The sequence below is a fragment of the Pyrus communis genome, chromosome 17 (genome assembly GCF_041283825.1).
Source record: "Pyrus communis isolate YQ-2024b chromosome 17, ASM4128382v1, whole genome shotgun sequence".
NCBI classification, from domain to species: Eukaryota; Viridiplantae; Streptophyta; class Magnoliopsida; order Rosales; family Rosaceae; genus Pyrus; species Pyrus communis.
Genome location: NC_142581.1, coordinates 28,110,001 through 28,122,500, shown reverse-complemented (window position 1 = coordinate 28,122,500; position 12,500 = coordinate 28,110,001). Strand labels below are relative to the sequence as shown.

The 12,500-nt window shown below is 40.8% G+C and overlaps 2 pseudogenes across 1 annotated transcript in view; one reads left to right on the top strand and one right to left on the bottom strand.

Annotated features, from left to right (window-relative positions):
- The window catches only part of LOC148689772 (ribonucleases P/MRP protein subunit POP1-like), a 10,218-nt pseudogene extending 7,441 nt beyond the window's left edge, over window positions 1-2,777 (top strand). Inside the window, exons 7-12 of the transcript XR_015958487.1 lie at window positions 1-53; window positions 134-616; window positions 1,052-1,160; window positions 1,247-1,821; window positions 2,153-2,320; window positions 2,414-2,777. The exon at window positions 1-53 is cut by the window's left edge and continues 66 nt beyond it. The product of XR_015958487.1 is annotated as a ribonucleases P/MRP protein subunit POP1-like (transcript). The remainder of the gene's footprint in view (window positions 54-133; window positions 617-1,051; window positions 1,161-1,246; window positions 1,822-2,152; window positions 2,321-2,413) is intronic.
- A 354-nt stretch (window positions 2,778-3,131) lies between these two features.
- Window positions 3,132-10,156, bottom strand: LOC148689771 (pentatricopeptide repeat-containing protein At1g02370, mitochondrial pseudogene; annotated as a pseudogene).
- Window positions 10,157-12,500: the final 2,344 nt, after the last annotated feature.

The following is a 12,500-nucleotide window of genomic DNA, read 5'->3' as shown; positions in this document are numbered from 1 at the left end:
GTGGGATCAAAAGCATTTCAACTCCTTCAAAGGACATTAATCCCTGCTACCAGGTGAGTTATGGAGAGGATTTCATTGACTTAACCAAGTAATGAGGTTAAAGATCGCCTATTTTTGTTGTCTGGCTGAATAGGACTAGAGATAATTCTTGGAAGTTGATGAGACATTCAGCTGCCAAGGTGGATGAGGATTCCCAATCTACAATTCATCTTAAAAACGAGGAGGAAATTCCTTCTCATGCAATTTTGTCCCTTAATGTCAAGGATCCTCGCACATTAACAGAGAAGGGAAACACTGCAGATGCTCAAGATTTAGGTTCAGCTAGTATACTAGGTGATGTACTAGGAACTGAAGACAAAAAGCATGTTATCTTTGGACGATTTTCAGATGAACCTGCAGGTAGTGGCAAGATCAGAGCAAACAATGTTAGCAGTGGAGTAAGCCCTCCAGTGGAAGAGGCTGTTCTTTGCAAGGAAAAACATGACCAGAATAGGAATTTCTTCTGCCTCGATGATTCAAGTTCAGGGGAACTAAATACTTCCTCCACTTCACAGGGCTCACGATCTTGCCCGATTATGCTTTTGAAGAATAGCAACGGAAGAGGCTTGCATGTTGGGTAAACTCCTTTTTTTCCTGGTTTATTCTTCCATTTAGTGTTATGTGAATTATGCTAATTGCTGCATATTTTATGTACTTGTATTAATGCTTATATGTGGGTTCAGTGGGCACCTTTCTCCTGAGTTGTATGTTCGTACTGTTTGTAAACTGTTAATGTATTTTGTTTCTCATAAAGATATATATATTATAGAGTTCTATGTCTTTTGTATCGGAAACATGAAAGTCGTGGCATAAATGTTCCCACTGACTCTTTGTGCAATAATTGATAACGCGATCTTCGAAGTTCGGAATTTCATGAAAGTACAATGTGACAATCTGTTTTTTTCTGACTCGCCTTAAAATTGCTTCAATGCATCAAACTTTATCATCTGTTCAATTGAGTTTGATATATTTTTAAAGTTACCTTATATGTCTATCTCTTATTGCCTTACAGATGATCTGTTATACTCCCCGTAAGCAGGGTCAAGGCATTTTCGATTTCTCTTGTCTCTAAGGGAGCTCATGCAATGGGGTTGAGAGAGAAGCGCTGGATTTCATGTGAAGTAAGCATTGAAACTTATTATGTATAAATTATAATATTTAATATCAGTTTATCGAACGTTGCATTTAAGTCCCTTTTATTTTCTAGGTGGGGTTACCATATTTTCCTTCAGATTTTCCCGATTGCGATTGCTTATTTATGCCTCAAGGAGACCGAAGCTGCTGCCTCTAATCTTAAAGAGGAACTTCGTCCTCCAGCCATAAGACCTTTGAGGGTTCCCATTTTATCCCCATGGAATAGTATCCGAGTTGCTTTAAACGAAGAATCTAATGCAGTTGGAGATGCTGAAAGTTTTAGGCAGCAACATGGCATCAGAAGCAATTCATCATCTAATTCAGACTCTGGAAATTCTGATGCTACATTAGCCGCCGGTCATGGAAATTCATTTGATGGTTTTATAGCACGGATGAGTTTTTCGCTGACAAATTTCTTGAGTGAAATTCAAGGCTGTCATTTACGTCTGTATCCTTATGTCACTGATAAGGAGACAAGTTTCACGAAGTTTATGAGGGATGAAATCAAGTTTGGTCCAGGCCAAGATCAGTTTACTAGATTTAAGAGGGAGCTGTAATCAAGTATTACTCCATGCTTACAAGGAAGGTTTTCTTGAAGAGGGAGCTGTAATTTGTGCACCTTGACTGACGGACATCACTGTGGACCAGGTAGTCATTTTTTCTTTGATATCCTATAAGCTTATGGTTTATATGATATCCTATAAGCTTATGATTGTATTACAACGGTGGTGCTTGAAATTTTCTCGTCTTTTATATACTAGTAGAGGAGATAATGTGACCTATTTACATTACGCCTCTTATTCAGAACCTGCATTAATGAAAACTTTCTGAGATTTAATGTAACCGTTGAAAATTTTAATCATGGGAGTGACTTGAAATTTTGCGGCTATTTTTGAAAGACTTTATACGTATTTTAGAGCACCATTCATGCTGCAGACCAATAATTTTGAAAAATAAGCTTCATGTGTGTGTCTTGCAGGTCAGAGAGTTTCGATGGAGGACTTCAATTGCCTCAATCTGCTGTGGCTTCGTACTTCGCAGAGCAATCTTCTGGTAAGTGGGAACTCCAAATGCCAGAGGACCCTGTTCTTAGAGAAACTTATCGTTCGCCAATAGGCTTCGTCACCACTGGTTTTGTTAGAGGGAGGTTAGTTCACAGCCTCTTGCCACTTTACAGCGACCATCTTTTCTTTATATTTTGCTATGCATTCATGATTTTCCAAATTATTTTTTTATGCAGCAAGAAGCCAGTAGCACAAGCTTTTTGTGAGGCAGTTGTACTCGCTTGTCTCAGAGAGGAACAATGGGATTTGGTGCCAGCTAAACGAAGACGAAAGGAAATATATGTTCTAGTCAGGAATTTGAGATCTTCAGCTTATAGACTTGCTCTTGCCACCATTGTTCTGGAGCATCAGGAAGAAGATGTCGAATTCTTGTGAGCAGCCGCAGAATATGTGGTTGGCTTGCATAGCACCACGAAACAATGTTGTTCAAAATTTACTTTTTACTAAACCAAATAGCTCTAGGAAGCTTCATGTTTTTCGTGTCTCGGCAACATCACAGTCATTTGTCACATAATACATATAACCTTTCATCTTTACAAACACTTAACCTTAGTTTGCGGTTTTTTGATTTCGAAGTAGCGTTAGTTGGCGATATTCTTGTGATCGTTGCCACTAATCTATGTAGTAAACTAAACATAGATTTGTGTAAAGAAGACCATGAACCTGTTCCCCAGTTCTCTGAAAAAATGACCTACCTGCACAATGCCCGTTACTATGAACAAAAAAAAAAATTTAATCAATTCGTGAAGTTCTACCATTACTCTTATCTCCCCCGAAGCTTACAAAATGCGTGTCACGGAACCACGCAGGTAAGATTATATTCGGACAATGACATTACATGATAGACAATGATATAACGACTGTGAGATTAAATGTAAGTTCCAATGCTCAGAGTCGATGAAAAGCATGTGCATTGAAGTGCAAAACATGTTTTGGTACCATAAACAGAAAAATCTATGCCTGCAGACTTACGTGTTGATACAATACCGATTGCATCAATCTGAAAATACTGAAAGCTCGAAAGATCCAACGCTAAAGATTCCCTTTATACAAGTTCAAGAACCGAAAAATATGTCTAAGTTCTAGGGAGCAGTCAATTCACTCGCGGAAACCTTTCGAAGCAAATTCTCAAGCTCGGGGCTTATTTCAATATGCTTTTCCTTCAATCTCTGACGTATCGCAGGTTCCAACTTACCAGCAGCTATGTAAGTCTTAAGCAACAAACAATACTCATTGCAACTGAGATAACCTAGACACTTCAGAATCTTGCAAAATTTCTCAGCACCATCAGCATCCTTCTTGTCCTCAAAATACTTGAGAAATGCAATTTTGGTAGCTGGGGATGGATGCCATTCCCCATCCTTGCTTACCAAAACAGCAGCTCCCAAATGGTTATCAGCCAAATCCACCTTACGGGTGTTCAAGGCGTGAACCATGAGCATTTCCCGAGCCTCGAGGAAAGACCCTTTACCTTTAGTCTTCTTACAGGCATTTGCAAAGATCAATTCTGCTTCTTCGTGCATGCCCTGACTGAGGTACCCGCGTATAGCAACATTTGCCAAACTCGTATCATATTTGGAGCAAATGGACTCCCATTCCTCAAACATTTCTTTCAATTCCTCAATATCGTTTAGCTCACAAAGGGCCTGAAGCATTACAAGATAGCTTTCATTGTTTTTTGCGGGGAAAGATTTCTTGAGTGTTTTTCATACCATTTTGACTCCACTTAGATTAGAAGTGCAGTCATAGCGGCTAGTCAAAAAATGGTACAGCTCACGCCCTTTCAGGGGTTTCACCAGTTTCTCTGCCATCTTAAGGACTTCATTTGCCTTCTTAGCTCTGCCTTTACATGGATGTCAGCCAGGTTACTATAGGCTTACCAATTCCCTTTTTTTCCGTCATGTGTTTTCATTTCATCCAGGAATCTTCCAACTGCTTCAAAATCTTCTAAGGCGGCGTAGCTCTGCATCCATGTTTTATAAGTATGTTTTGCCAGAGGGATGTTTCTCTTCTTCATTTCTTGCACTAAAGGATCCACTTTCTCCGGGTTCTGCTTTCTCATATGCAGAGACATGAGACTGTTAAAGATAAAAGTAAACGAAGTACATCCCAACACGTCCATCGTCGCAAAAAGCGCCAGTGCCTTTTCTTCTATCAGTTCCTTGCAGTAACAGTGCATAAGTGCACTGTAAGTCCAGTAGGCCGCTGACATAATCCTCAGCGGTCTCTATCCCTTTGACCTTGGACATAAGATCCACACGTACGGCATTGTTGGAAAATCAAATCAAAACAGGTTGTTAATGGTTAAAGCAAGCTGTTAGTTTCTTTCCAGGTTGTTTCCAGCAACTACAAAGATCATTGCTCCCTCCATCTCTTAGCCGAAAGCTGATTACAAGACAGCAGTGTGCTGCCATGTGATGTATTAGCCGAAAGAGTGTTGATTGCAAGCTGGAAAGATAGCTGCATATGTGTGCTAGACTGTCCAAAGTTCCTGCATGTGTTTTAAAGGGTGTAAAGATGTTAAACACCCCATTCATTGCATGTGTTGTTGCATTGTTTATTAATTTCTTTTTTATATAAATAGGCCATCTTGCTAAGCTTTAGAGCATCCCATCCGAATCCCATTTCCCATTCATTTAATTTCAGCTTGTAAGCTATTGAGTTTGTAAACTCTCTTTTTTCATATATCTAAGTGCAAGTGTTTTACCAAAACTTGTTGCTTCCCTCCTTTCTCTATTTCTCTATTTCTTTCCTTGTCCAATTTTATTGAGAGTGAAGTGAGAGGTGTGATAGAGTTTGTAAACTTATCACCCACATATTTTGGTATTGAGTTAGCAAACTCTTGTGAATACCAACAATTGGTATCAGAGCCAGAATACTATTCTGGCAGGTGCAGCAGTTATGACGTCCAACTTAGTGCAACTCCAAGTTCCCACATTGAAGAAAGAAAATTATGAAAGATGGTGCATCCAATTCAAAGCATTGTTTGGATCACAGGAGCTATGGGAAGTTGTCAGTAGTGGGTATGTTGTACCCACTGCCGAGCAAGAAGCCGTATATAAGGAACACTCTCAAGGACTTACGAAAGAAGGACCAAAAGGCGTTGTATCTTCTTTATCAAGGATTAGAAGATTCAACGTTCGAGAAGGTTGCAGAAGCAACAACGAGCAAGCAAGTATGAGACATACTCAGTACAATCTACAAAGGAGTAGATCGGGTCAAGAAAGTGAGATTACAGTCACTTCGAGCAGATTTTAAAACTGCTCACATGAATGAAGGAGAGAGCATCTCCGACTATCACTCAAGGCTCATTGTGATAGTAAATCAGATGAGGAGAAATGGCGAGAGACTCGATGAAGTACGAGTTGTGGAGAAGATACTCTGGTCACTCACATCTAAGTTTGAGCATGTGGTGACTGCCATTGAGGAATCCAAGGATTTGGAGGCGATGAGCGCAGAGGAGCTACTAGGATCCCTCATAGTTCACGAGCAACGCATTCAGAAGAATGCAAGCCCCACAACACTAGAGCAAGCTTTGGAGTCAAGGTTGAATATTGACAAACCAAATGGAGGTCGTGGGCAGTGAAACTCACGTCGTGGGAGTTCATCCAACTGTAGCCGAGGACGAGCCCGAGGAAGAGGTCGAGGCTATGCACAAAATCAAGGTCAGTCTCAGGAGTGGAGATCTACTCGAGGAAAGGCGCATATCCAGTGTCACAACTGTAAGCAATATGGACATTATGCCAATGAATGTTCACATAAAAATGCTGAGCATGTCAACATGGCAGAATCAAGTGGAAATACTGATGAAGAACTTACAGTTTTGCTAGCACACCATGATTCCAGTAGCCAACAAGATGTTTGGTATTTGGACTCTGGTGCAAGCAATCACATGTGTGGAAAGAAAGAGTTTTTTGCCGAACTCAAAGATGGGCCTTATGGATCTGTGAGTCTTGGTGACTCCTCAAAGTTGCCAGTTGAAGGCAAAGGGAAGATCAAGATCATCCAGAAGGATGGTAGAGAAGAATACATCTCCGATACCTACTACATACCAGGTATGAAGAGCAACATTCTGAGCATTGGTCAACTGCTCCAGAAAGGGTATGTTATACATATGGAGGATATGTTTCTCACTCTCAGGAATGCAAGAAGAAAGCTTATTGCTCGTGTTCGAATGTCAAAGAACCGGATGTTTCCGTTGAATTTGAACACAAAGATTGGAAGCTGCAACATCGGTGTAATGGAAGATGAGTCATGGAAATGGCATCTTCGATTTGGCCATCTTCATTTCAATGGCCTAAAGTTGCTGTCAAGTGCAGGAATGGTTCGTGGTCTACCCCAAATTGAAGCCACACGCCAAGTATGTGAAGGTTGTGTGCTTGGCAAGCAAGCACGACTATCGTTCCCTGTTGGTGATACATGGAGAGCAAAGGCACCACTGCAGTTGGTGCACACAGATATATGTGGTCCATTGGATCCCATGTCTTATGGAGGTAATAGGTATTTTATTACCTTCATTGATGATTTCAGTAGAAAGACTTGGGTCTATTTTCTCAAGGAGAAGTCAGCTGCCCAAAAAAATTTCAAGGAGTTCAAGGCACTCACAGAGGCTGAAAGTAACCACAAGCTTGTGGCTGTGAGATCAGATAGAGGTGGAGAGTACACCTCCAATGCTTTCCAAGCATACTGCAAGGAGCAAGGAATTAAGCATCAACTTACTGCTGCCTATACCCCACAGCAAAATGGGATAGCTGAAAGAAAAAATCGAACCATCCTTGACATGACAAGGTCCATGCTTAAGGAGAAGAATTTGCCAAAAGAGTTATGGGCAGAAGCTGTAGCTTGTTCGATTTATTTGTTGAATCGATGTCCAACAAAGAGTGTCAAGAGGATGACACCACAAGAGGCTTGGAGTGGATACAAGCCGAATGTTACACACCTAAGAATTTTTGGGTGTGTTGCATATGCTCAAGTTCCAGAAGCCAAGAGGAGGAAACTTGATGATAGAGGTGAGAAGTGTGTGTTTGTGGGCTATAGTGAAGAGTCCAAGGCATACAAGCTCTACAACCCACTAACTGGCAAACTAGTGTTTAGTAGAGATGTCATCTTCAGTGAGGAAGAGACATGGAAGTGGAACAACAAAGAAGTTAGTAAAGAGAAGATCGTCTCCGCTGATTTTGAAGAACCAGAAGTTGTACCACCTATTGAGCAACAGCCTGCTCAAACAATCACAACAACTCCAGTGCACAGAATTGCAAGGAGTGGTCCTACATCTAGTGAGGAAAGCAGCTCCTCAACTCCAGTGAGGTTAAGGAGTCTCACAGAGATTTATGGACAAGAAGAAGAAGAAGAAACCAAATTTTTCTGCTTCTATGCAGACCATGAGCCTCTCTCATTCAATGAAGCTGTGGAAGATGATTGTTGGAAGAAAGCCATGGAAGAAGAGATCCATGCCATCGAGAAGAATGACACTTGGGAGTTAACAAAGCTCCCACCAAATCAGAAGGCTATTGGTGTCAAGTGGGTTTACAAGATCAAACGCACTGCAGATGGGAGTGTGGATCGATACAAATCAAGGCTTGTAGCAAAGGGCTACAAACAGACGTATGAAGTGGACTATGATGAAGTCTATGCTCCAGTTGCAAGACTTGACACAGTAAGATTACTAATCTCTCTTGCCGCTCAGTATAAATGGAAAATTTATCAATTAGATGTCAAGTCAGCCTTCCTTAATGGAGTTCTTGAGGAAGAAGTGTACGTGGAACAACCAGAAGGCTTCCAAGTACAGGGAAAAGAAGATAAGGTGTATCGTTTGAAGAAGGCTTTGTATGGCCTCAAGCAAGCACCACGAGCTTGGAACTCAAGGATTGACAACTACCTTCACCAAAATGGATTTCAGAAATGTCCATACAAGCATTCAGTTTACATGAAGAATGGTGCAAAAGGGGAGTTCTTAATATTTGTCTCTATGTAGATGACTTGTTGTTTACAGGAAACAATGAAGCAATGTTCTGTGAGTTCAAGCAATTCATGTTCAGTGAATTCGAGATGACTGACAATGGATTAATGTCATACTTTCTTGGCATAGAAGTGAAGCAAGGAAGTGATGGTATCTACATTTCTCAACAAAAGTACATGAGAGATATATTAGAGAAATTCAATATGGACAAGTGCAATATTGTCAACACTCCAGTTGCAACTGGATTGAAGCTGTCTAAGGAAGGAGAAGGTGAGTTTGTAAACTCAACCGTGTACAAAAGCTTGGTTGGAAGCCTAAGGTACCTTACAATCACAAGACCTAATATAGTTTATGGTGTTGGACTCGTGAGTCGATACATGGAAACACCAAGGGAGTCTCATTGGCTGGCCGCCAAGAGAATTTTGAGGTATATAAGAGGTACTCTAAACTATGGTCTGTTTTATAATTTTGGTGAAGATGCAAAATTATTTGGTTATTCAGATAGTGATTGGGGAGGTGACCAAGATGAAAGGAAAAGCACAACTGGCTATGTGTTTTTTCTAGGATCAACAGCTTTCTCATGGACTTCAAAGAAGCAATCAATTGTTGCTTTGTCATCATGTGAAGCCGAGTATGTTGCTGTAGCCTCAACCGTGTGTGAGGCAATTTGGTTAAGAAATCTGTTGAAGTCAGTGTGTCATCCACAAATGGAATCGATTGTGATTCATGTGGATAACATCTCAGCTATCAAGCTTGCTAGGAATCCAGTCCAACATGGAAGGAGCAAGCACATCGATACCAGGTTCCATTTTCTGAGGGACCATGTGAAGCAAAAGACAATCGAACTTGTCTATTGTCACACCAAGGAACAAGTGGCTGACATATTCACAAAGCCACTGCCAGTTGAGCCATTCAAGTTGCTACGTGAAATGATAGGCATAAAGGCGTTTTAATTTGAGGAGGTGTGTTGGAAAATCAAATCAAAACAGGTTGTTAATGGTTAAAGCAAGCTGTTAGTTTCTTTCCAGGTTGTTTCCAGCAACTACAAAGATCATTGCTCCCTCCATCTGTTAGCCGAAAGATGATTACAAGACAGCAGTGTGCTGCCATGTGATGTATTAGCCGAAAGAGTGTTGATTACAAGCTGGAAAGATAGCTGCATATGTGTGCTAGACTGTCCAAAGTTCCTGCATGTGTTTTAAAGGGTGTAAAGATGTTAAACACCCCATTCATTGCATGTGTTGTTGCATTGTTTATTAATTTCTGTTTTGTATAAATAGGCCATCTTGCTAAGCTTTAGAGCATCCCATCCAAATCCCATTTCCCATTCATTTAATTTCAGCTTGTAAGCTATTGAGTTTGTAAACTCTCTTTTTTCATATATCTAAGTGCAAGTGTTTTACCAAAGCTTGTTGCTTCCCTCCTTTCTCTATTTCTCTATTTCTCTATTTCTCTATTTCTCTATTTCTCTATTTCTCTATTTCTTTCCTTGTCCAATTTTATTGAGAGTGAAGTGAGAGGTGTGATAGAGTTTGTAAACTTATCACCTACATATTTTGGTATTGAGTTAGCAAACTCTTGTGAATACCAACAGGCATATAGTCTGATTTCAAGTACTCCATTTTCCTAAAATACATCCATTCCATTGTCTGCACCAACAACTGGATCAACAACAGAACATATTACTACTTACTAACTTGAAATATGTGAACCACTAAGCAATGCAAGACAAATACTAGATCAAATTGAACTCGAAGCACGAGTAATCACCCTTCCTCCGCGGATGATGCTGCCAGTATTGACGGGCCTCGTGACAACTTGGTAAATGCTTCTGATTGTAGTCGGGACTCAAAAGCGGTTGGCAGTATGATGGTTGTACAGTCATCAAAGATCGAGTTACAACGAGGAACAACTGCCCAGTTGAATTGAGATACCGGAACTGGATCTTCTGAGAACCCATCTTCATCTCATCTTAGTAAGAGTGAAATGTAAAAATGGCACCGAAAGTAGACCTGGCACTTTAAACCCGACCCGACCCGACCCGTTAAAATGAGTATTCGGGTGAGCGTTTAACGGGTCGGATGGTTAACAGATCAGCCCGTTAATCACCCGTTACATAACGGGTCATTTTGGATGAACCCGCGAAACCCGTTAACCACCAATTAACACCCGTTATTGAGAGCTTTTGTGTAATTTCAATAGTCAATAATGAAACCCTCAACTTTGTCTACTCTCTGAGAAGGAGGTGAAGTTCACTGCAGCTTGGCTTCAAGATCTGCTTGTTGTGGGGTATATTCAGCCGAGGCAGAAGGTCATGAATTTGGATAAGCCAAGAACAATCATTGGCCATGCAAGCCGGAAGGAATTTAATCCTCAAAAACTACCTTCTGTGCATCAGAGACGGTGAATTATGAGATAAGGAATTTGATTCGATGGAGGAAGTTTTTTGGCAATGTTGTTATGATCTTGTTTGTCAGCGGGCCTATGGAACGAACTGCCTTGAAGTGGAGATTGCTCTATGGAAGGGTATTTAAATAAATAAATAAATTGTTAATAGGTTGGATGATCCGTTAACTTAACAGGTTGAATTCGGATGACCCGTTAAATTAATGGGTCGGGTCTAAACCCAGTAAACCCTACCCGTTTACAAGTCTAGCTAAAAGCATTAACAGCAGCGATGAGGTGATCGACGAGCTAGTTGTCAATGGCATCAATATATACGCGTGCTTAGGGAAGCTGTTCAGTGGAGACTTCTGTGGCCTTCTGACAAGTGTGGCATCCAACAAAGGAGCTAAAATATAGGCGATTCAAATAACGGTAAGGTTTTTATTTGTGTACATACAATTCCATTGAAGTAATTTTGTTCATTCACCTGATTTATTGAGCCAATGCACATCTGAATCGAATCTTAACAACCAGTACATATCTGAATCTAGTGATTTGTGCATCACCAACATCAATTTGAATTAAACGGGGTAATAGTTTAGAGCACTCGTTGTTACTATGGGGTCATGCGGGATTCATTCTCAAGACCGATCACTTTATGGTTACAGAGAAAGTATTAAGCTGTGCACGCGAAAGTTGAGGTAACTTTCTTCTCACCGTTATCAATGCATTCCACCCCGGTCTCTCTCCCACTAGGATCGCTACACCCCACTCCAGCGAAACCTATGCTCCAGTGCCAAGGCGATCTGTCACGTTGGATCATTGTATCTTCACTACTTGATAGGACATCCTCCTTATCCTTATTTTGCTTCTCGTACACAAACTGGACTCCAATCTCCTTTGTGAGGAAACCGTCTTGCGGGATTCATTCTCAAGATCGATCACTTCATTGTTACAGAGAAAATATTGAGCCGCGCATGCGACAGTTGAAGTAACTTTCTTCTCACTGTTATGGATGAACTCCACCCCGGTCTCTCTTATACACAAACTGGACCCCAATCTCCTTTGTGAGGAAACCGTCCTGCTCTTCGATTTCAAAACACACTTCTTCCCCGCATTCCAATTCATTGTTCCCCCATAATCCAATGGCTTAGCCATAACATATCTTCGTTCATCTCCTTCCATTCAACCACATTCGACAGTCTTAAGTTCCACTTAAGGCCCTTTGTCTCATTCCTAATTTCAAGCGAACGGTGATGATGGCCGTGTGCAATCTCAAGGCTTCGATCCGATTTCCGTGCATACAATATACATACATTTAAACCTACGATCTTGATGTTAATATGTGAAGGAACAGTAATAGAGAACACAGTGTTACCCATGCTCCTGTAATTGAACTGATCTGGAATCTTGCTCTCATGATAAAAAATGCTAAATATGCCGCATCCATATAATCCGTGCAGTTTCATGGTGATATTGTAATTACAATCTAATCGTTTACGCCATAGAGATCATATTATAAGCACTTGTACATAGTAGAGAGAGAGAGAGAGAGAGAGAAAGAGAGAACCTCGCATCGGCTTCTCCAATAGTTGTTCCATTGGACCTCAATGCCACCGTTGGTTTTCAAATCGAGTAGATCGATATCTTTGAGGAGTTTTATGTGACAGCAACTCAATGTTAGCGTATTGAACAGCCTCGTAACATCAACTAGTTTCCCAAAATACCATAAATCTGAGTCCAATAATATGTCGCAAGAGCAGGGATCGGGGGCCGGTGATATGTCCAAGTTCGGTAAATTTGTTATTCTTTTCAATGATCTGCAAAATCTAGCAAACAATCTCTTCAAACTATGTAGGAGCTCTGGAAGCATTGTGAGGTTTCTGCAACCATCTACTTCAAGAGTATGGAGCTTAACA